Source organism: Marmota monax, unplaced genomic scaffold (genome assembly GCF_021218885.2).
Source record: "Marmota monax isolate L192 unplaced genomic scaffold, Marmota_monax_Labrador192_F-V1.1 WCK01_AAM20220418_F8-fsc00254, whole genome shotgun sequence".
Lineage (NCBI taxonomy): Eukaryota > Metazoa > Chordata > Mammalia > Rodentia > Sciuridae > Marmota > Marmota monax.
In genome coordinates, this window is record NW_026694584.1 from 196,008 (window position 1) to 219,977 (window position 23,970).

At 46.0% G+C, this 23,970-nt stretch overlaps 1 protein-coding gene across 1 annotated transcript in view; it reads left to right on the forward strand.

Moving 5' to 3' along the window:
• The first annotated feature begins 5,682 nt into the window (after positions 1-5,682).
• Positions 5,683-23,970, forward strand: part of Ralbp1 (ralA binding protein 1) — a 37,422-nt gene continuing 19,134 nt past the window's right edge. Inside the window, exon 1 of the mRNA XM_046421435.2 lies at positions 5,683-5,812. The gene's annotated coding sequence lies outside the window, so the exon portion shown is untranslated. The remainder of the gene's footprint in view (positions 5,813-23,970) is intronic.

Sequence of the window (23,970 nt, forward strand, 5' to 3'; positions counted from 1 at the left end):
AGCAGGGACCTGAAGCCACTGGTATTTGATTATATATTATGTACATTTTTTTTCATTCTGAACTTGGAAATGCTTTTGAAAATATCTTAACTATTTGTAGATTGTGCTTTTAATTAAACTTTGCAACAGTTAATTTTAATTGAACTTCTATGAGGTAACAAAGCTGAACCTAGGAGAGGGCTGTGCATACCAGCAAAGTTAGCCCTTGGCCTTTTCCCAGGGTGTGTCGGAGGATGTGACAGAGAACCTTGGAACATGCCTTTTTCACGGTCATCCCTTAAAAAGAAAGTCCTCAAAATAACTGAAATCCTTAATGTTCCACATTTTCCACAATTCCCCACTAAAGAAATTAAAACCAAATTGTTCCTGAAAATAAGTTAAATAAATAAATGATATTGTAAGTGGGGAAATAAACAATGCTTGTGTATAGGGAATGGGGGCGAGTCTAGTGTGGAGAGACCATTGCAGAGAGACTGTTAGCCATCGCATTGCCCCAGCTAAACCCACTGCCAATTGTGAGTGACCACAGGCAAGACCAGAGTAGTTGTTTACAGCAGCAAGGAATGAGGGCAACTGTTACAAAAAGGAAAGGCAGAGTCCTGTGGTTCTGGTGTTGTTTTTCTAATGCGTTCCAAAGGTCTTATCTTTTAAACACAGCACACCAAAAAAAAAAAAAAAAGGAAATTTCTGCCAGATTATATGCCTCCCAGTGACATGGGAGGTTGAGGCAGGAGGATTTCAAGTTCCAGGCGAGCCTGGGCTACTTAGCAAGCCCCTGTCTCAAAATAAAAAATAAAAAGTAGGCCCGGTGTGGTGGTGCACACCTGCCTGTACTCCCAGTGGCTTGGGAGGCTAAAGCAGGAGAATCACAGGTTCAAAGCCAGCCTCAGCAACTTAGTGTGGCCCTGAGCAACTCAGTGAACCCCTGTCTGTAAATAAAAAAAAATATAAAAAGGGGTGGAGATGTGACTTAGTGATTAAGCTCTCCTGAGTTCAATTCCTGGTACAATAATAATAATAATAATAATTTTAAAAATAAATAAATAAAAAGAGCTGGGGATGTATCAAAAAAGAAGTCCTATAACTTCATTTAAAAAATAAAAATAGCATTTCTGAGACGTAATTTAAGTGCCAGAAAATTGACCCTGTTAGAATGTATGATTCATGAAGGTTATTGGTCTGCATTTCTGTTTTGTGCTGATGTCCATGGCTGTTACCAAGATCATACAGGCCTCATAAAATGAGCTGGGAAATGTTCCTTATTCCTCTTTTTCTAAAAGAGCTTTAATAGATTATGTAATTTTTTCTTAACTATCTCATAGAATACACTAGTGAAGATAAATGGACCCGAGTTTTTCTTTGTGGAAAGAATTGTATTTTTTAATTTAATTTTTCAAAACTCAACATGTGTCTGTTAAGTTTTTCTAAGTGGAATGCAGGGTGCACGCCTGTCATCCCAGAGACTCAGGAGTCTGAGGCAGGATTATCGAAAGCTCAAGGCCAGTTTGGGCAACTTTTAGTGAGACCCTGTCTCAAAATGAAAAATAAAAAGGGCTGGGATGTGGCTTGGTGGTAGAGCACTTGCCCAGCTTGTACAAAGCCATCCCCAGAACCACCAAGTGGGAAAAAAAGATTTTCTGAAGTCAGCTTTAGTTATTCCTTCTCCCTAAGAATTCCTCCATTTTCATCTAAAATTTTTTTTAATTATTGTAATTTTGATTTTCGTATTTCTTTCTAATGCTCATCATTTCCGTTAAGTCTGTAGTGTTCTCCCTCTTTTTATACATATTTTTTGTAATTAAATATTTTATTTGAAAATAAAATAAAAGCCGAGGGGTGGAAAGCCGCATTCCATCTACTGATTCCTGGTGCATATTTTTGCTCCACACTGATTTCCTATTATTAAGAGTAATTAGACTACCACCACTGTATTACACAACAACATTTGCTTTGGTCTTTCAGAATCACTATGCAAGCCAAACTATGCATATCATAAAGCAAGTTTTCACAAATGTCAGAAATACATGAATGGATTCAAGGCTTACAGAGGAAACACGTGCCCCAGATCATAACTTCAGGGACCTGCTGGCTGAATGTATGCAAACTCGTGAAATCAGAGCTACTTTTGCTAGATATCTCAATGCTGCTAGTGCAACCCCAGCCACCCTGCTACCCACAAGATTGCAAATTCAGACAATCCCCCTCTTTTCATTTCTATTTTGGTAATTTATGTCTTCTTTCTTTTCCTTAGCCCAGCTAAAAGTTTATCAATTCATTCTCTTTTTTTTTTTCTTTTTATACTGGGAATAGAACTGAGGGGCACTTAACCACAGAGCCACATTCCTAGCCCCCTCCTCCCTTTTAAATAATATTTTATCTCTTAGTTGTAGTTGGACATAATACATTTATTTTATTTTTATGTGGTGCTCAGGATCAAACCCAGGGCCTCGCACGTGCTAGGCAAGCACTCTACCACTGAGCCACAACCCCAACCCCTTCCCAGCCCTCTTTTATATTTTATTTAGAGGCAGGGTCTCTCTAAATTGCTTAGGGCTGACTCTGAGCTTGTAATCCTCCTTCCTCAGCCTCCCAAGTCTCTGGGATTACACGTGTGCACCACTGCACCTAGCCTAATTTGTTTTTTTCAAAGAACAAGTTTTTGGGTCTTTTTTCTATTCTGTTCCTAACTCATTAATTTGTGTTCTCTTCATCATTTCATTTCCTTGCTTCTATTCAATTTAGGTTGTACTCCCTCTACCTTCTGAGTGCCTTGGTTCTAAGATAAGTGAGTCGTGTCACCGACTTTCCTCCAAGTGTAGCTATAGGTCCCTCCCTTCACGTGGAGTTGATATGTCATGGTTTTGTTTTCATTCATTTTAAAGTACTTTCTGGAGCTGGGGTGCAGATCAGTGTTAGAGCACTTGTCCAGTATGTGCAAGGCCTTGGGTTTGATCCCCAGATCTGCAAAAAGAAAAGAAAAAGGGTATTTTTTTTAACTTTTCCTTATGATTTCTTCTTTGGCTCATTGGTTATTTACAAATATGTTGTCTAATTTCCAAACATGTAGATATTTCTCAGATTTCTCTCTCTTGTTGATTTCTAATTTAATTTCATTGTGGTAGGAGAACATATTTCAAATGTTTTCTATATTTTAGAATTGTACAGATACTTGGGTTTTGTCAAACCTTATGGTCTATCCTGCACAAGCTTTTATTTGTACTCAAAAAAGGTGTAGCCAGGTGCTGTAGTACATACCTATAATACCAGTAGCTCGGGAGGCTGAGGCAGGAGGATCATGAATTCAAAGCCAGCCTCAGCAACTTAGCGAGGCCCTAAGCAACTCAGTGAGACCCTGTCTCAAAATAAAAAGTAAAAAGGGTTGGGGATGTGGTTTAGTGGTTAAGTGCCCTGGGTTCAATTCCTGGTACCAAAAAGATAATTTTTAAAAAATAACATGTATATTTTGTTATTCTAGGTGAAGTTTCCTACATATGACTAGTATTTCAGTTTGTTTTCATTTCTTGTGATTTCTGCATTATTTTAGGGGGGGTTCCTATTTTCAGGTGCATGGATATTTTTAACTTTTGTGTTTTCCTACCCCTTTGCCATAGTCCTTACCCTTTACCATAATAAAACATCCCTCTTTGTCACTAGCAATATTGTCATTTAAGTCTACTTTTACATCTGGCCGTGCCTCCTAATGACTGCTTACATGCTATGTCTGTTTCCAACTTGTTTGATTTTCAGCACTAGAGACGGAACCCTGGGCCTGACACAAGCTAGGCAAGTGCTCTACTACTGAGCCACACCCCCAGCCCTCATTCCTTTAGGGACACCAAGATGGCGGAGGCAGGGCATGAGAAGGCTGTCCCAGGCAGGGGGCCAAGGCCTGTTGTCCAAGCAGCTCAGGAGGCTGAGTCAGGAGGATCGTGAGTTCAAAGCCAACCTCAGCAACTTAGCGAGGACCTGAGTAACTAAGTGAGACCCCGTCTCTAAATAAAATGTAAAAAGAGGGCTGGGGATGTGGTTCGTGGTTAAGTGCCCCTGGGTTCGAAATCCCTGGTACCAAAAAAAAAAAAGGAACCTGTGTCATATATACAACCAAATCGGTTTTATAACTCTTACATTTTTAATACCAACTGTCTTAGATGACACAGGAAGTTGATGGCTCAGGACTCTTAAGTCTACAGGACAGAGGTCCACAGTGTAAAATGGCGAGGTTTGATATTGCAGTGCTCATGATGCCACCACACAATGTTTCTCTTCCTCTCTCCAGCATTTACTTCATCCTCAGGCCCTGCTGGTGTCCTCCCCTAAATTCTCATCCCTCTCTTGTGTCCCCTTGTAAAAGCAAACTGGCCACTGCTTTTCCGGACCTCAGATGCTCATACTACATACAAGAGCATGGCAGTGCTTTAGAATCCCCAACCCAGGGGATTGTGTGCTCTTTGGTTCTGGTTGGGTTACATGATGACTACTGAAATTCTTGGTTGCCAGAAGGCATGGCCATGCTGCTGCCTCCGCTGAGAAGGCCGTCCACACCTCCCAGTAGTGATAGAGGGCGGACTGCATGTGCTGGCTCGTCCCCTGGCTCAGGGGCTCACATGCTTAAGGAGGGGCACAAACCATGAGTGAAATCACAAACCTCACTCTGCCAGCGTTTTTTCTGTCGTCCGCCCCAGCTCGTTTGGCCTCAAGCATAACCTGACCTCAGCAACTACCTCTCCCTCCCCACTTGTTTCCATTCAGGCCAGGGCTCCATAATGCCCAGCTTGGGTCAGTGTCTATCCCTCGGCCCAACAGTGTGGCCAGAGGCAGAGAGTACGGTAACTGGCACGTTCCCAGGGCCATCCCAGTGGTCACCGCCAGTGGTCACGGAGAGCGGGAAGGAAATGCACAGCAGAAGCAACGGCTTCGTGGCCAGAAGCGGGAGCGCTGAGCCTAGCCACGCAGCTCTGAAGACTGGCTCGCACGAACGGCGGGGGCTGCAGGGACATCCGCCCCAGGCCCGCGGTCTTCGACGAACAACACGACCTCAGAACGCGAGTTCCACAAGGTCACGGCCAGCTCCCGGCGAGGGCCGGCGGCGAGAGGGCCGCCCCGCGGCCGCGCCCCTCCACCCCAGGAGCTCTCCCCGCATCGCCCACGGGCGGGCACCGCCTCTCCAAACGCGAGCCAGCGTCCCGCCCACGCCCTCTCGAGGACGGGACGACCCCTGAGGCCGGCGAGATCGGCTGGCGCGGTTGAGCCGCCAACGAGGCAGGTAGGAACTGGCCGGCCAAAGCGCGAGAAACGAGCGCCTCTTCAAGGCCACAGCGCCACGATTGGCCGAGGACTGCGTAGGGCCGGAATGCCCCAGGCTAGCACTGCGCAGGCTCCAGGGTGCACCAGCGCTCTCGCGTCCTCTCGCGCGACCCCGGTCTCCTCGACGAGCCCGGGGAAAGGCGCGGTGCATTCTGGATGCTATAGTTCTATTCCGGGACAAGCGCCCTCAGACGCGGGGGAACGGAGACTCCAAGGACTACAACTCCCGGCGTGCCGCGCGCGGGGATTCGGGCGTTCGCCCAGGGCGGCCTTAGCCGTCAGAGCGGAGGGAGGCGGGCCGCGAAGACTGCCGCGGCGGGAGGAGGGCGTGCGCGTGCGCGCGCGCTGGGCCGGCCCGTCCTGTTCCGTCCCAATCCTTGTAAACAGGCGGAGGCCGGGCGGGGTGGGAATGGGGCGTCCGAGGCCGGCCCGGGGCGCGGCGCAGAAGGCGGAGGCCGCGGCCGCAGTGGCAGCGGCGGGGCGGGCGGTTGCGCGGCGGCCAACGCAGGTCAGTCGCGGGGGACGGTAGCACGGGGTCGCGGGTTGCCCTCGCGTGTCACCGGGCTCGGGCGGGGGGCGTGGCCGCGCGGTGCTCCTCCGGAGCAGACTCGTCTTCTTTGCCCCCGGGCTCGGCCTTCCGCCCGCGGGCGGCCGCCTGGCTCACCGCTCCCGTGCGGGGCCTTCGGGCGGGAAGCTGGCCAACACCGAGCTGCGGAAGGCGCGGGGCACCGTGCGCTGAGGAGGCTGCGGGAGGTACCGGGCACCGAGCGCAAGGAGGTTTCGGGGGGCACCAGGCACCGAGCGCGAGGAGGCTGCGGGGGGCACCGGACACCGCGCGCAGAGGAGGCTGCGGGGGCACCCGGCACCGTGAGCGGAGGTGGCTTGTCGGGGGGCACCGAGCGCAAGGAGGCTTGTCTGGGGGCACCGAGAGCGAGGAGGCTTGTCTGGGGGCACCGAGAGCGAGGAGGCTGTCGGGGGCACCGAGCGCGAGGAGGCAGCGGGGGCACCCGGCACCGTGAGCGGAGGAGGCTGCGGGGGGCACCGGGCACTGCCGCGGAGGAGGCAGCGGGGGCATTCGGCATCGTGAGCGGAGGTGGCTGCGAGGGGCACCTAGGGCAGCGCGCAGGGGAGGTTGCGGGCCTGGCGCCTGCGGGCAGGGTCCTCTGCAGGTCTCGGCGGGAGTGGACTGTTCGTCTGCGTTGGAATTGAGACTTCCCCTCCCACATCACTCCCGGGGTGTTGGTGCGGGGTGTTGGTGCGCAGGCTTGCGGGCCAGCTTGCCCTCGCCTCTTCTGCATTCAGCATTGCGAAACAGGTTTACAGAACAGCCCCCACCTCCGTCTTCCAGAAGTGGTCACGCTAGTTTAAGTTTTGGCGTTAGGTACTGCAGGTGGCCACTCCTTGAGCAAGCGGCGCGTGTTAGCTGGAGGCCTAGCAGCATGCTCGAGGGTTAGGAGAACCTTAGCTCGTGGTATCTTGAACGTGCAGCCATGTGGACACTGAATGAGCGTCGCGCCCTGCCCAGCCTCGGTGGGGAGATTTCCACTAAGTTTCTGCCTCTTGGAGTGGAAGCATCCTGCTGCAATCCTTCGGACAGTGCTCTGTCGCACTTAGCAGTCATTCCCCAAATACTGGAGGGTGATAAGGTGTAGGCCCATTTGGGTTTGGTGTTCAGGGAGGCAGCACTTCTAACGAAATAAGACTCAATGAGAAAGAAAACCTCACTTCTCTTCAGAATTGTCTGCGTGATTTGACAGTTTTTTGGATTGTCTTCTGAAAGGTATTAATTACTGTGGACTGTATGGGCAGGAGTAGGCAGTGGATCCCAATTTCCGTTTGATGCTTTATAGGTCCAAGTGGGATATGCTGGTTTTAACAGTAAATGCTGATAAGTAAATTTTTAAAAAGTAACAAGAAGCAGTGTAAGATGACCTAATTTTCTCACTCTTCAAAAGCATTATTTACTGTAGGTCTTGCAGGGACCATTTTCTCTAAAGTAAAAAGACGGAAGTGGTATCAGAAGGCTTACATCAAGTTCATGCAGTTATGGTTTGTGCAGCTATATTTGCGGAGTTTTTGCTTGGCAAGGAGAGATGAGGTTCAGATAACCCAAAAGTATGTTTGTTCTTTTTAAAATGCAAAATCCATGATAGAAGCTTATGTTAGCATTTTTAAGAAGGAACAAGGAAAAGCGCTGATTATTTAGAATACAAGAATTACTGTGTGGTAGGTTCTGTGCCAAATAAAGATGGTTTGAATATGGATTAGACCATACGGCCCCTTTAGAAGGTCAGACTTGATCTTTTACTTGAATCATCAGCGAGTGCAATATAAATATATTTGTTTGGGCCTCATGCATGCTAGGCAAGTGCTCTACCACTGGGCTATACTACCAGTCCACAGATGCCTTATGTTTTTAATATTGCTTTGATTGGAGAAAGCATGGGTGTTCAGTGATGTACAGAGGGGTGTGGTTGATTTGCGGGGTGGGGGTGTGTGTAGGTGTGTATTGGGATTTAACCCAGGGGCATGTTACTACTGAGCCACATCCCCAGCCCTTTTTTATTTTGTATTTTGAGATAGGGTCTCACTAAATTGCTGAGGGCCTAAGTTGCTGAGGTTGGCCTCAAACTTACAGTCTTCCTGCCTCAGCCTCCTGAGTCTCTGGGATTACAGGCATGTACCACCATGCCTGGCTAGTGGTCAGTTTCTTAAGGGAAGCCATCTGTTTGTGTTCTAAGAGGTGGCTCAAGTCTTTGATTTAGGGGAGCACCACTTGGGAAGAGTTTACAGATAACAAGTTATTCTGGAAACAGGCCTTGGAGAACAGGGACACTTAAAGCCAGAAAGAGGAAGAATTGGAAAAGGAAATTCCTAGGTGTTCAGAGATACAGAGGAATCATAAGAAGGAATGTAATCAGAAAGGAAGCTGTACTTGACAACAGTTAGTGGTTTGGACATGAGGTGCCCCCAAAGTTTCTGTTGGTGCAGGACTGTTCAGAGGTGAAACGATTGGATTGTGAGAGCTGCAACCTAACCAGCCCAACCTAGTTTGAGAGGGCTGACTGGGTGGTAACTAGGCAGGTGGAGCAGGGCTGGAGGAGGTGGGCCCCTGGGGACTGCCCTGGAGGGTGTATCTTCCCTGTGACCTCTGCCCCCTCTCCTGATCTCTGCTTCCCAGCTGCCTGAGTGGAGCAGTGCACCCGCCCTTCAGCCATGTTGTGCTGCCTCATCTGGGACCCAGAATAGTGTACTGACACCCTGGAGTGAACCTCTGGAACCAGAACTAAATATAAATAAGCCTTCCCTCCTTCAGGTTGTCCCTGGCAGGTATTTTGGTCATAGAGACACAAAGCTAACACAACAACCAATTCTTTGGAGAAAAGAAAATCTTTTTTTTTTTTTTTTTTTTAAAAGGAAAGTGCTCCTTTAAATTCTTTGAGTAGTTGAGTAAAACAGGATTATATTAGGAGTCTATCAAATTTGATAACTATGAGTTATTGAGTTTAATAACTAAGTGATTTTGATGGAGTGGTTGGGGAAGGAGCGCAGCAGCCATTAAGCGAGGCAGGGTCCTGCAGAAGTGCAGTGGGGACTTGGGGAGTAACTGTATCAGCTGTGAAGGGAGGGGGCCAGGTGAGCAGAAGGTGACCAAGCCTTGTGGAAGCGGTCTTTAACACGGCAAGGACTCAAAACTTTCACACAACATCTTTTACTTTAAACAGTGTCTTCATTGAAATATAATTCACAGACCCATGATATTAACCCTTTTAAAGTGCAAGTTCAGTGGTGGCTAGTGTATTTAGAGTTGTGCATCCATCTCTCAGTAAGTTTTAGAACATTTACATTAAGCCCCAAAAGAAACCTTTTACCAGCCTCTCCCAAGCCGGGGGTTGAGGGAACCTGGATCTGTGACTGTTGGTCAGTGCAGGTGGCACCGTGGGCTTGTGACCTGCAGCTGAAGCACGTGCCAAACACTGGGTTCTGTGGACTAATCAGAGTGCGCCCAGTTGGTGACGGGAGGTTGGAGAACTGGGGTTTGGTGTGGATGACAACGATCACTTGGTGTGAGAAGAGTCAGGAAGCGCTCCTGTGGAGCTCTCATGCTTAGTGTTTGAGCAGCTGCCGGCCGCATCCAGAGCAGCACCCCACTTCATAGTCCAGCTCTCCACATCTTTGCCAGCATTTGCTATTCCCTTGGGGTTTTGGGCTGTCCTACAGTGTGCCATGGTGTCCTCTGGCGGGTTTGCTCCCATTTCCGTGGTGGGTGACGGTGTGTCTATGTGCTTGGCAGTTGCTTGTGTCGTGTCTTTGGAGAAATACCTATTCAGGTCTCTGCCCATGTTTTATGGGGCTGTTTCTTTCGGGACGGAGTGCTCAGAGCTCTTGATATATTGTGGATACCGGGCCCTTGCCAGATGTGTGGTTTATGAATACTTCTCTCACTCTCGGTCGGCTTTTAACTGTCTTGATCGTATCCTCTGATGTCCACAAGTTTACAGTTTTGAAGTACAGTTTACATTTTTGTTTGTTGCTCATGCTTTTGGCATCATACCTAAGAATCTATCGCCAAATCCAAGGATGTGAAGATTACCCTCCTCTGTATATGATGGCCAATTTCAAGGCCAGCTTCAGCAACTTAGTGAGACCCTGTATCAAAATAAAAGTTGAAAGGGCTGGGGGATGTGGCTTAGTGGTAAAGTACAAAAAAAAAAAAATTACTCTCCTCTTTCCTCTAAGAGGTCTTTGGTTTTAGTTCTTATATTTAGGTGTTGATCCACATTGAGCTTTTTGTTTATGGTGAGAGGGTTTATTTTATTGGTTGTGGTAAGCCAGTTATCACAGTTGTCACAGCTGCCCCATCTGATGAGATCATTCTCTCCTGACTTCCTTGGTGAAAATTAATTGACCGCAGATATTTGGGTTTATTTCTGGACTCTCAGTTCATGTCCATTGGTCAACATATTTATCCTGCTGGTATCACATATTCTTTTAATTACAGTAGCTCTGTAGTATGTTTTGGAATCAAGAAGTGTGACTCTCAGCTTTGTTCGTTTTTCTCTTTTGGCTCTTCAGGGCCCCTCGCAAATGGGCATGGCAGAAGAAGCTGTCAGCTCAAGGCCCCCAAGAAGCAGAGGGAGGAGAGAGGAAGGATAGGCCCTCCCAGGGCACTCAGCAGTGACTTCTCTCCAAGTGGGACCACCCCGTGCTAGTCTCTTCAGCCAGGATCAGTGGAGTGATCCACTGAGGAGGTCAGAGCCCTTATGATCCAGTGCTTTCCCAGAATCCTACCTCTGAACACAGGAGGCTCTGGGGACATTGGAGAGCCATGCCATAACACCCATTGTAAATCTAAAAAATATTTTAAGTTGAAAATGCAGCTGATGCCATGATAAATTCGTTGTAAATCAAAAAATCCTGAGTTGAACCACAGGAAGTCCAGGTGCTCCCCAGTACAACGCACTTGCGTCCTGGTAAAGCCACACGAAGTGGGGGGGATCTTTAGCTGACGCATCCTAAGTTGGGACCATCTGTGTTAAGTTCTCTGGCTGTCAATCTGAATGTCTTTCCATTTATTTAGATTTCCTTTCATTTCTTTCAGCATAAGTTTTCATTTTGTAAGTCTTTCATTTCCTTTTTGTCATATTCACTGCGTATTTTCTGTCTTCATTGTGTGTCTTGTAACTTTGCTGCATTCCTTTACCCAGTCGTTTTCTAGTGTATTTGTTTGGGGTTTCTATATAAGATCCTGCCATCCACTGAGAGCAGCAGGTCCACCTTTTCCTCTTGCGGAGAGATCTTTTCATTCTGTCTTTCCTGGTCCCCGGGAGAGCTGTGCTGAGTGGAAGGGCACCCTTACTCATCTTCTTCCTGCTCTTAGAGAGCTTCCGGCATTTCACCTTGGCTATGATGTCAGCCGTGGGTTCCACTGTGACCTTTTCAGTGTGAGGGATTCCCTTATATTCCTAGTTTGTTGAACATGTTGCCTAATTTCTACGTACTTTTTTACTTTGCGGCATTTTTGTCTGTTATTGATTTCCAGTTTTATTTTGTTATGATCAGAGAACATAATATGCTTGATTTTCATTCTTGTGTTTCCCGAGTCTTGTTTGGTGATCTGTTCTGGAGAAGGTCCACGTCCCCTTGAGGTCGTGTGGCAGAGTGGCTCTTCAGCTGTGCTGGGTGTCATTGGTTTATATATTTTTCCAGTCTTTCTGTCTGTTACTGAAAGGGATCATTGAGCCCTCCTGTTGTTGAACTGTTTCTCTTGTCAGTTCTCTCATTTTTTGGTTTGTGTCTTTTGTGGGCTTTGTTATTAAAGGCACATATGTTCATGATTTTAATATTTCATTGATGGGTTTACCATTGTCATTACATAATACTCAAGAGGCAGACCATTTTGTGTAGGGTTGGCCTAGCCAGTCTAGTCTCTTGGTTACTCTTCATATGGAATATTTTTTCTGTCCTTTTACTTTCAGCCTGTCTGTACCTTTCAATCTAAAGTGAGTCAGTGGACAGCATATAGTTGGGTAATTTATTTAATCCATTGCCAATGTCTGTCTTTTGTTGTTGTTGTACTGGGGACTAAACCCAGGGGCACATAACTGCTGAACTGCACCCCTAGCCTGTTTTATGTTTTTCTTTTGAGACAGGGTCTCAATACGTTGCTTAGGTCCTGGCTAAGTTGCTGAGGCTGGCTTTGAATTTGTGATCCTCCTGCCTCAGCCTCCCACACTGCTGGGATTAAATTATAGGTGTGTACCAACATGCCCAGTAATACCTGCCTTTTAATTGAGGAGTTTAATTTGCTTATATTTAAAGTAATTACTAATAAAGAAGAACTTCTTCCATACTGCTATTTCATTTTGTTTTGTTTCTTTTGCAAGACAGAGTCTCAGTATATTGCCTAAACTCAATAGTCTTGAGAGATCCTCCTGCTTCAGTGTCCCTCATAGCTAGGACAACAGGTTTATAACAGATTAAGGTATCAGATTAATACCTTCTTAATTTCAATAGTATAAAAAACTAGTCCTACATAACCCCACCCCCTTTATGCTGTTATTGTCATAAAATACATCTTTACATATTGTATGTTTAACACTGATTATAATTATTGCTTTATGCAATTGTCATTTAAATCAAGAGAAAGAAAAGAGATACAGACAAGTCTACATTTGTACCGGTTTTTGTATTTACCTGTGTAGTGACCTTTGCTATTATTCTCTTGTAGATTTGAGTTACTGTCTAGTGTCCTTTCATTTTAGTGTGGATGCTGTTGAGTATCTTGTAGGGTAGGTGAGTCTTCTAAGTGTTGAGATCTCCGTGTTTCTTAATCTGGGTATGTCTTAATTTTCCTTGGATTTCTGAAGATAAAGGTGCCAGATAAAGACTTCTGCTTGATGGGTTTTTCCCAGTTCTCTGGTTACATCGTGCCTCTGCCTTCTAGTCTCTGGCATCTGGTAAGTAACCTCTTGCTTTTTTCCAGATTCTTTGTCTTTCAGCTGTCTAGGCTTATTGTGGTGGCATCTCTTCCAGTTTATCCTACTTGAGTTTGTTAAGTTTCTTCCTTACGTTGGGAAGTTTGGTTCATGCTGTCCTCGGGTTTTCTTTTTGCTCCTTCCTCTCTTCTTTGGGGACTCCTGTGATGAATATTTGCAGTCTTTTGTTGTCCCAGATACCTTTCAGGCTCTGTTATATTCTCCTAATTCTTTTTTTCATTGTGATCCTTGGACTGATCTATCTCAGTTGACTCTCTTTAAGTTCATGATTCTTTGTTCTGCCTGATTGGATCAGCTTTTGAGTCCTTCCAGCAAATTTTTCATTTCTGTTATTGTCCTTTTCAACTTCAGGATTTGTTTGATTCATTTTTTAATAATCTCTGCCTTCAGACTTCTCTTTTTAGTGAGACAGAATCCTCTTGCTTTCCTTTCTTTAGGTAGGGTTTCCATATATATATGTGTGTGTGTGTGTGTGTGTGTGTGTGTATTAGTTTTAGGTAGACACAATATCTTTATTTTACATTTATGTGGTGCTGAGGATGAAACCCAGTGCCTTGTGTATGCTAGATGAGCACTCTACCACTGAGCCACAACCCCTGCCCTGAGATGGTTTTCTTTGGTGCTTGAATATGCTTAAAATATCTGACAAAGTTTTTATGTAATAAGTCCAGTGACGCCTTCTTGGAAGCAGTTTCTGTGATTCTGTTGTCTCCTGCGCATGGACTGTTTCTTCTTGTTTCTTTGCATGCTCACAAATTTTGTTTAAGCTGAACATTTGTGAATATCCTAATATGACAACTGAAAGTCAGATTCCCCTTCTCCAGGCTGTTGTTGCTGGTCATTGTAGTTGTCCTTAGTTGGCTTTTCTGGACTAATTATTGTAACTTCTGTGGGGTTTGTCATGTGTGCCAGTGGAAGGCTCTGTTCTATTCACTTGGCAATGATTGGAAGAGATTTTCTTAAACTCTTGGAAGCAAAAGCATCTCCATCTTTGCAGAGGTATGCTGTCCCCTGTTGGGGACACCTAAAGCACTCAGCCAGTGTGGTTTCCTGTTTGTGCAGAGCCTCAGGGTCTTTGACAGGTCAGAGTATAGAACCTTCTCAAGTCTTTGCTGAGCACCTACGTGCACAGCCTCTGTGCATGCAGGCTGCCTCTGGATTCCTAAAAGGAAGCTGGCGCTGTCCCAAGCCCATCTTCCCATCCGTGGCGTTCTGTGGCCTGCCTTCTTAGGATGGTTGCTCATCATTGCTTGCCTGTTACCCACTGCTTCAGTTGCAGTAGCCGAGCCACGTGTCTGTCAGTGCTTCTGGCAGCACTCCTCGCGCACCATGGTGACTTCTGCTCTGGGAGAGTTCCAGGTCAGTTGCGCTGGGTCAGATAAAACTGGTCTTCTGAGCAGGTGTTTCACGGGTCCACAGATAGGCCAACCGCTGTGTTTGCTGAGGAGGTTTATTCCGCTGACCGGTACTAAAAATATAGGCTGTGATTTTCAAGGCTGTCACTGATCTGGGGACCCCAGGATGTGACCAGAGGGTATGTTAAAACATCACAAAACTCGTTTCTTACCAAGATTCAGTTGTTTTTCCTGAGTAAGCTCTGTCTGGGTTATTGTAAGCTTTTGGGTAGTTTTCAGGGTTCTGAAAAAGATGTTTATGGCAGTTTTTGCCAATTTTTCGTTTCTGTCATGGAGGGTGGACTTTGGTTTCCTTATTCTGCCCCTTTCATCACTGTTGTTCATCCAGCCAGCTCTCCAGCCAGCCGTCTCTCTGGCTATTTCTTTGCCAGTTAAGCTGCCTGTATCACGATAGTTCAGTGAGTTTCTTGTAGCACTTTTTTCTTTTCTCTCTTCTCTGCTATGTTTCTTTCTTTTTTTTTTTTTTTAAAGAGAGAGAGAAGAGAGAGAGAGAGAATTTTTTAATATTTATTTTCTAGTTTTCAGTGGACACACATCTTTATTTTATTTTTATGTGGTGCTGAGGATCGAACCTAGTGCCCCCCGCATAACAGGCAAGCGCGTTACCGCTTGAGCCACATCCCCAGCCCCTCTGCTATATTTCTAAAGATACAAGGTAATGAAGATTTTTTTGGCTGTCAGACATAGTGTTGAGGTAAATATTGTTTTATTTACATCCTGCTCATTGTTTTGTATTTGGGGGCTGTGGTTCTGACCCTGGAATTGCTGGACCAGTGTATTCATTTGTTAGCTTTTTAAAGATGTCTCTGACGTATGTCACTTTATGCTTCTGCCAACAGTAAGAGACTGTTTCTTCACCCCTTCCTTGCAGAGGTGTGCTGTCCCTAGTGTTGCCACCTTCCGTAGTCCTGGGTGTGGAACTTGTTTGCCTTTAGAAAATTGGTAGGTGCAAAAGGGCATTTCTCATTGCTGTTCTTTCATTTTAAGAACATCTTTTATATGTGCATTTTGTTCCTATCCTTTACTTATTTTTGTTTTATTAAAAATGACCATTTATCATGTTTGGTGCTGTATTTTTTTTTCAAGTTTCTTGTCTTCTTGAATATATAGTATTTTAAAAATGTAACTGAAATTTTCTGAAGGGCTTTTCAATTAGAAAATTAAGGAAATGAAAAGCAGTAAAACTCTTCCAGACTTTTATGTGGGGCATATATTTTTAAATTACTTTTGTACTTTTGCCTTGTAGCTGGATAACAGCACAGAGATTGCGGCAGTTAGTGAAAGGTCAAGCCCATGTTCCAGACTGCTTAGAGTTGAGTCCAGGCGATTTGTTGGACCCCACAGCCCGTTACTTTCCTACACTGCCTCTCCATCTTTGTATTTCCAGTTCCCTTGTAGGGTGATGTTAGAAGAGAAGAAAATAATATTGTTGCACTTTTAGTTAAAACCATTTAAAACATTATTTTTTTTTAAAGGTCATGCTCACAGTTCGCAAGGGTGAAAGCATGTGTCTTCTCTACCCGTTTTCCTCAGCCATCCAAGATCCCTCCCAAGGGATGGCTCCTTATATTTCCTTGCATGTTCTTCCAGAGGCATGTCATAACATAACTAAAGGTGTGTGTAAATGTGCGGATGTCCATTATGAACAGTGGTGATGTGATGCGGAGAAGAAGGGACTCAATGTTTGCTGAGCACCTGTGATGTGATAGAGCCATGGGTCCTTTATATTTGGATCAAGTTTTTCAAACAGATCATCCTGAAAGGTTGTTTAAATGTGAATGTTTTACATATAAGATTATTGAAAACAAAAATACTGATAGAATTGTTTTTGGAGCTTGACACTTATGAAACGTGGTAATTCGTTATGAAGTGAAGGTTAAATTAATTCAGGAGCACAAAATTGAGAGCCAGTTATTGTTGATAGGTTGAGAATAAAACTGCATATCACTTTCATTCTTTAAAAATGAAGTGATTTGTCAGTCCTAAAATGGTATTTTTGTGTGCTGTTAATCTCATTTATAGCTAGTGACCTTTCATAATGTGCACGTTAGATGCCTTTAGGTGAGTGTACAGTTGGCCCTGTGTCCACAGGTGCCACATCTGTGGATTCAACCAAATGGGGATCAAAACACAAACAAAAAACACTCGCCAAAATTGTACCTGTACTGAACATGTACAGTTTTTTTTTTCTTGTCATTGTTCTCTAAACAGAACAGCATAACAGCTGTTTACATAGCCTCTGCATGGCATTAGGTGTTATAACCAATTGAGTGATAAAGTGTAAGGGAGGGTTGTAGGTTATATGTAAACACTGTACCATTTTATACAAACCACTTGGGCCTCTTCAGATTTTGGTATCCACAGGGTTCCTGGAACCACTTCACCCATGAACACCTGGGGATGACTGTTTCTCTCTTCGCTCACTCTTCCCTCCCCTGCCCTGCCTCTTTGTTTCCTGAACATGGAACTAGGGCTGTTCTACTACTGAGCTACATCCCCAGCCCTTTGTGAAATAGTCTGGCTAAGTTGCTGAGGCTGGCCTCAAACTTGAATCTTCCTGTCGCAGCCTCCCAAGTCACTGGGATTACAGGCGTGCTCCACCATACCCAGTTAGGCATATTGCTTTAATTGTATATAATTAAAGTGTACAATATTGGGAGGCTGTGTGGAAAACCTGAAGTCACCATGTGATTAAGTGAATTTCTCTGAGTCACATCTGGGGCTCTAACTAAAAGTGTGTGGATGAGCGCCTAAGTCTGATGACATTTAAGAAGGGTACAGAAAAAAGCACTAACTCCAGAGTGTAGTCTGTTCAGTGTACCCTGACAGTGTTGCTAGAGTGAAGGGTGAGTTATACAACAGCTGAGCTGGATGGGGGTCCTCCTGTGGGGTGTGCGGGAAGAGGATGGGCACGCCTGAGTGAATGCTGGTTGGTGTTTACTGGAGACTGTCTGTCGTGGAGAGCATTTCACTCCTGGTGAGACTCGGCCTCCTGCCTGTTCTGCATAGTCTGAAAGGTCACCCCTGTCCCATTTCAGCTCACAAATGTAAAAGAATAGTAATGTTCATATCTTAAGAGAAAATCCCTTGTATTTTGAAAGATTTCTAGTCTTCCTTTTTGTGGAATATGGATTTTTAAAAATATTTTAGAGTCTAATCAGAGTAACTCCTCAGGCTGGCATAGGAAGTGAGATTGTGTTGGAGAGAGCTGGCACAGCAGGCTGGCCTCTGGGGCCCAAGGTGAGCAGCTCCCCAGTGACGCACAAGTAAGATGTGGCTGAGCACCTGCTTTTTTTTGCCGAGAGTCTGAAATTTGGGTCCATGTCAGGCAGCCTTTGGGAGAGCCTTAAGAGAAGCTCAGAGCTGATGGCTGTGGTGCCTGGCAACCACACACGCCCTCTTACTGAGGATGCAGTCACATCCAGCATGACCCACGGCCCTGGAAGCTTGCCCTGAAGTCCTGTGGGCTTCGCACCCCTGCCTTCCCTTTGCGGCTTTGCACGGCATTCCTCTCCATAGTAAATCCCAGCGGTGAGCACGGCCGTGTGCTACGCATGCCATGGGTCCTTCTGGAGAACCCCTGAGCCTGGGTGTTGTCCTGGGGACCCAGACAGCACTTGGACCTGAGGTGGAAATTGCTCCAGCTTGTTTGCACCCCTCACAGTTGGAATTCTTCTCTGTTAGGTGTTTCTTTTGGTATTTCCTTATTTTGAAGTCATATAATCCAGCTGCTTGTTCTTGAGATCCTGGTGGCTGACATTATCCATCATAAGATAGCATGATGGAGGAGGATTTGGTACTCTTCTGCCCCGTTCCACGCTTCCAGTCTCCAGTGTGCATTTCTCCTGCCCTTGGGGACTCCTCTCTGGTCTCCCTGTGGACTGGTTGGGCACAAGTGGCTTTTCCTGATCCTTCCCTCTGGGGCTCTCCAGGGTGGAATCTCAGGTCTCCCTATTGATTCTTCTACTGCCTGGTTTTTGTAGGGTCTTGAGAAGACATGAGATGCATGTCTCATAAAATATAACTGCCTTTATTTTATGGTTATTAAAACCTGGAATGATTTTGGGGACCCATTAGTTTTGAAATTACTCCCTTGCACCCTAAAGCTTCCAGTGTCCTTGTTGGGTGCTCCCACCCTGTGTGTCAGCTGTTTCCGGCTCCCTCACCGGCAGGAAACCTTCATACCATCTTCGTAATCCCTCTTCCCTGACGTGTCAGGGCATCTTTTGCCGTTCTCTCCTTTCAGTGTGGGGCACTTAGTTGTCCATACAACCTGGACCCTGTAGGTTTGGGGCGGATTCTTTCTACTTCACTGGAAGAGCTATGTATAGAGACTGCTTGGGGGAGTTCAGCATTCCCGGGCAGGAGGTCCCACTGTGTCGTGCTCAGTGTTCAGGCCGTGATAGGCCAACATCCCCTTGTTGGCTGCAAGTTGGAAATGAGACTTGCTGCTTGTTTTTAAGAATCATGAGATAAGAAAAAACTGCTGGTAAATTTAAGCCTGTTATTTTTTAATAAAGAGCACTTGCAAAATATTGGATCTGAACTTGCGAGCTAGTCCAGCAGGCTCTTGGCTTTCTGGCTTCTGTTTTTAATGTTTAGATGATATTAAGTTCAGTACACCAGGAGATTTATTCTCAAGTCATTCCAGGAGGTTTTAACTTAGCCATCTTGATTACTTTCTTCTCTATGCTGCTTTGTCCCTTTGCACAGGTGAGTGATTCTTTTTATATGTGCTAATTAATACTGGTGCTTGAGCAGAAAAACTATTTTAAGAACCATGTATATCCTCTTCTTTTGGAGAAATTGAAATAGTTGTTTAGTTCAGTTTGAGTTTTCTTTTTTTTTTTTTTGCTTCATCTCAATTTTATACCTGTTCTTTGAACTTGAAATATCATTCAGTTTCAGAGGTAGAAATGTTTTGGTTCTAACGAGTAATTCCAGATTTGTGGCTTTATGCTTTCCACTTCTAACTTATACTCTCTGTTAGTTATGTAGAAGTGACTTTCTTAACCTTCTGTTCTCTCTGGAGGGAAGTTGTTTTTTTTCCCCAGGTGTCAGCCACATGCTTTTGTGTTGGTGTGATTTGGAGATAATATTCCTGTGGTAGTGTTTTGAGTGTGTACGTGTGTGGGGGGTGGCATACTGACACACAAGTGGAGCAGCAACGTTTGAAGAGCAAGGTCATCTTTTAATGGCTCATAAAGCATCCATGGCCTTTTTAGTTTCCTACTCAAGAATTTTTATTGAGATACAGTTTGTATTTGGTGAAACACCGTGTGAAATTTTACCCACTGTGCCGGCCGCACTTGGCGTGCCTGTCCAGGAGGGGAATGCAGCCATGGGCGGATCCTGAGGGTTTTCTCTTGCTACTTGTTTCTTGATCCCTGCCTCTTCTCCCCTCCCCCCAGTTCTCAGCTCCTTTGACACCTAGATGAAGCCATGTTCTAGAACTTTGTGAGTAGAGGCCGAGTTTGCTTAGTTGGAGTGCTGGGGCCAGAAGTGTGTTGAACTTCTGTGCAGCTTTGGAATACGTGCACAAAGGCAGTGTGATGTCTTGGGCTGTGACCAAGTCTAAACATGAAATTTGCGTTCTTGTGCACACACAGCCTGCTTTTGGAGCATCTGCGTTCTGACTGGGACCCATCCCAGGTCAGGTGTGGAGCTTCCTCCTCCTGTCCTGTTGGTGCTCAGGAGGTTTGGGGTGTTTCTAGTTTTTAGTGGTTTGGTGTTAGCCCAGCGTCCACACTGTGGGCAGAGTTGATCTGATCGGAATTCTTTTTGTTTCCGTTTCTCTTGGGCAGATGTTCAGGAGTGGAGTTGCTGGGTCTTGCCAAGGTGTGTTTACCAGGACACTCGAGCAGTTTTCCAGAGCTCTCAAACTGTGTGCCCCTTCGATGTGCCCCTTCAGACTGGTCGCCCCAGGTCCTTGCCAGGGTCAGGACTGTCCTTTTCCCATTGCTGTTGGTAGCTCAGTGTGATTTCGGTTTCATGTCTTGGATAGTTAGTGATGCGGGGCTTTCATCGTGTACTTACTGGCCATTGGTATATTTCCATTTTAAACTGCACACTTCTGCAGTTTGTGTGTTAGGTTGTTCTGTAGTTTGAACTGGAATGTTCCCAGAGACTCATCTGTGAGGGGTTTAAAACCCGGTGTGGTGCCCGTGGGAGGTGGCCTTTTCTTGGATCACTGGAGGTGGCTCCTCAGAGGGAACAGTGACACCAGTCCCCCTCCTCTCTCTCCATCCCAGCCGCGAGGTGAATGGCATGCTCCACACATTTCCTGCAGTGATGTAGCGCCTCGTGGCGCCCAGAGGAGCAGGGCCCTGGATCATGACCAAGTCCTCCAAAACCACCAGCCCAAATAAGCCTTTTCTCTAAGGTTGATTCTTCTTATATACATATATTTTTTTCTTAGCTGTAGGTGGACACAATACCTTTATTTTGTTTATTTATGTTTATGTGATGTGGAGGATCGAACCCAGTGCCTCACATATGCAAGGCAAGCGCTCTGCCACTGAGCTACAACTCCAGCCCCGCTAAGGTTGATTCTTCTCGATGTTTGTTATAGTGATGGAAAGCTAACACAGAATGTCTCTTTTTTGAGTTGAAGGACATCTTACTGTAATTTTAAATAATATCCTTTGATACACACACATATACAGAGCTGTTCCTCATTATCCACAGGGGATTGCTTCCCTTGGATGTTGTGTCCAAGATCCCTGTGGGTACCAAAAACCCATGGATACTCCAGTCCCTTATAAAAGAAATGGCATATTATTGCATACAACTTATATACATCCTTCCATGTAATGTAAATCCTCTCCAGACTGCTCAGAGCACCTGATATGTGCAGACACCATGTGAATGCCTGTGTGGCCTGGGGCCTGATGGCAGGGAGGGTCTGCACATGCCCGGTACACATGGGTTTCCTTCCACGGGTTTTTAATGTGTGGTTGGCTCCAGGGAAGCAGAGCCCCTGGACTTGGAGGGCTGACTGTACTTGTGTCTAGACGCACGTCTTGGCCTGGCCATTTTCATAGTAGCGTCTTGACGAGAAGTCCAGTTTTTATTGATAATATCATTATGGTGTTCTTGATAATATCATTATGGTGTTCTGGTACTCTCCAGGAAATTTTTACCTCAAAAATGTGTTTTAGAAGTTTTATAGTTGTTAGTCTTTACATTTTAGGTCTGTGATTTGTCATGAATTGTATTGTGTGTGACTTGATGCAAGGAATTGAGTCACATTATTGTCTGTGTGTGTCCAGCACCATCCAGAGGGCTTCCCCTCCCCATCCAGCATGGAGGAGTCTTATTGAAAACCAGTTAGCTCTACACCTGGAGTGTTTCTTGGGTTCCCCATTTTGTTTCCAGGATGCGTCTGTGTGTCATGTGGGCTTTGGCACCACACAGAGTCCTTGTAGCTTTAGCGTTTCCAGCATCATTGCTTCACCTCTGTGATGTGAGGCCAGAGGACCTCAGGGCCCAGGGACAGAGCTCCGTGACAGAGCACTTGCCTGGCCCATAGGAGCCCAGAGGTCCATCTCCAGCACTGCTAAATGCACACAAGACCCTGAGAGGCAGGAGAGGTGCCTCGGGAGATGCTGAGTTCCCAGCGGTTTTTCCTGGCGCTGTGATTGAACCCAGGCCTTCACACATGCTAGGCAAGCACTGTACATTGAGCTGCGTCCTCAGCCTCCTTTCAAATTTCTTTTTAAAGTTTTTTGAGACAGGGTCTTGCTAAGTTGCCCAGGCTGGCCTTGAACTTCCAACATCCTGCTCAGCCTCCTGAGTAGCTAGCTGTGTGTTACACGGGCTGTGGTGTTACAGGTGTCTGCCACCACACCTGGCATCTTCTTTTAAAAAATCTGATACCTAGGGTTTTTAGTTATATTTATCAGGAGGAATAGGGATAAATATGGTTTATTTAAATTTTTAAAAATGTATACCAAATTATCTCTTACTACAAAAATAGGAATTTCTGGGTTTTGGTATTTCCTTACCTCTGGATGTTTATACTTGAATTTTCCATTGGCCATTTGGAGTCTTTTGCTTCCATGGCATTAAGGCTTGTGGTGTCCCTACCCCCCAGGTTACTCTGCACCCTTGTCCTCATTTGAACACGCTGCTTTTTCCTTCCTGCTTGATCACCTGCCTGCTGGCCCTGGCCCTCAGGGCTGCTGCAGCTGCCCCAGCTCTGTGGTGATTAGGTCCTCTCAGTCCCTTCAGATTTCTGGAACAACACTGAGGGTGGCATTGCATTGCTCTAGAGGCTGGGAAGGCCAGCTCTCTGCTCCATAGGTGGTGGTGCTCCTGCGTTCCCTGGGGTGGAAGCAGCAAGCCCTGGTCTCTTCAGCCCCTGGCCAGGACACTAATGTGTTCATGAGGGCCCCACCCTCGTGACTAGTCACCTCCAAGAGGCCCTGCCTCTAATACATCACCCTTGGGATTACGTTTTAACTTGGGGTTGGGGGAGACACAGTCCATAGCACAAATCAGCAACTACTGATTCTGAGTAGATCTTACAACATAGTCTGTTAAATGCTTTATGATCAAAATGTTCTTTGTCCATCTAGTAAGGGAGATGCATAAGGAGGGTAGTGCACCAGGAGGACTTGCCAGTGCCCCAGGAGCAGGAGTGAGCAGCAGCTGTCTGGTGCTGCTGCCAGCACCCTGCCCTCCTCCTCACAGTGGCCTCATCACTGGCCAACTCTGCAGGTGGTGACAACCCCCACCATAGCTCCTTGTCCTGCCCAGCCCTCCTTGTCTCCCGACGCCCTTCCCAGGGTGCATTGGCAGTGCTGCTGCTGTTAAGCCGGTCTCCTGCCTTTGCCCAGGTCCCACGCCCACAGGGCTACCCACAATATCTAACACCCTGCCCCATACTCTTCCCTGCAGTGTCCTCCTGAGGGCAGTGTGGTGGGAAGAGGTTTTTTTTTTTTTTTTAGAAAGAGAGAGAGAGAATTTTTTAATATTTATTTTTTTAGTTTTTGGCGGACACAACATCTTTCTTTGTATGTGATGCTGAGGATCGAACCTGGGCCGCACGCATGCCAGGTGAGCGCGCTACCACTTGAGCCACATCCCCAGCACCGGGAAGAGATTTTTTGAGTCAAGTGGCTCCCATCCTTACCTCTTGCTCTGTGATTTTTTTTAGATACGCTACTTAAGCTTTCTGAGCCTTGATTTCTGTGGAAAGGGGGAAAAGTACTAATTTTCTTACAAGCTGTACTAAGGTTAATTTAGGAAAGTTCTGGAAACTTTAAGAACTCCTATAAAATTTGGATCTGTATCCTGAATTGAAATTTAAGGCCAACCGTGAGACTCATTCTTTCTGATCTTTGTCTTGGCAGTACATTTGCTGAGAACAGAGGAGGTTCTGTTAGTTTATTAAACAAGCCCTCAAGCATTGCCATGGGTTGGGTTAAGTGTGGGACTCAGATGGGCCCAGTGGGCGTGTGTTCAGATGAAGATGGGGTGCAGTCAGTGCCGTGGTGTAGGTCTGCTGAGAGGGTCCTGGCCCCACAAGGGGCAGCCCCTACAACCTGTGCTGAATGGGTCGAATCACAGGAAGGGCTCCTGGGGCCAGGGTTGCTGGTGCTTGATCTTTTATTTTTAAGCAGCTTTGTTGGGTAACAGTTTATATCCCAAGAAATCCATCTACTTGAAGTGAAGAGTTGCGTGGATTTTAGTAAATGTACAAATTATGTAGCCATTGACGAAGCCACGAGTGTTCTCCACCATCCAGA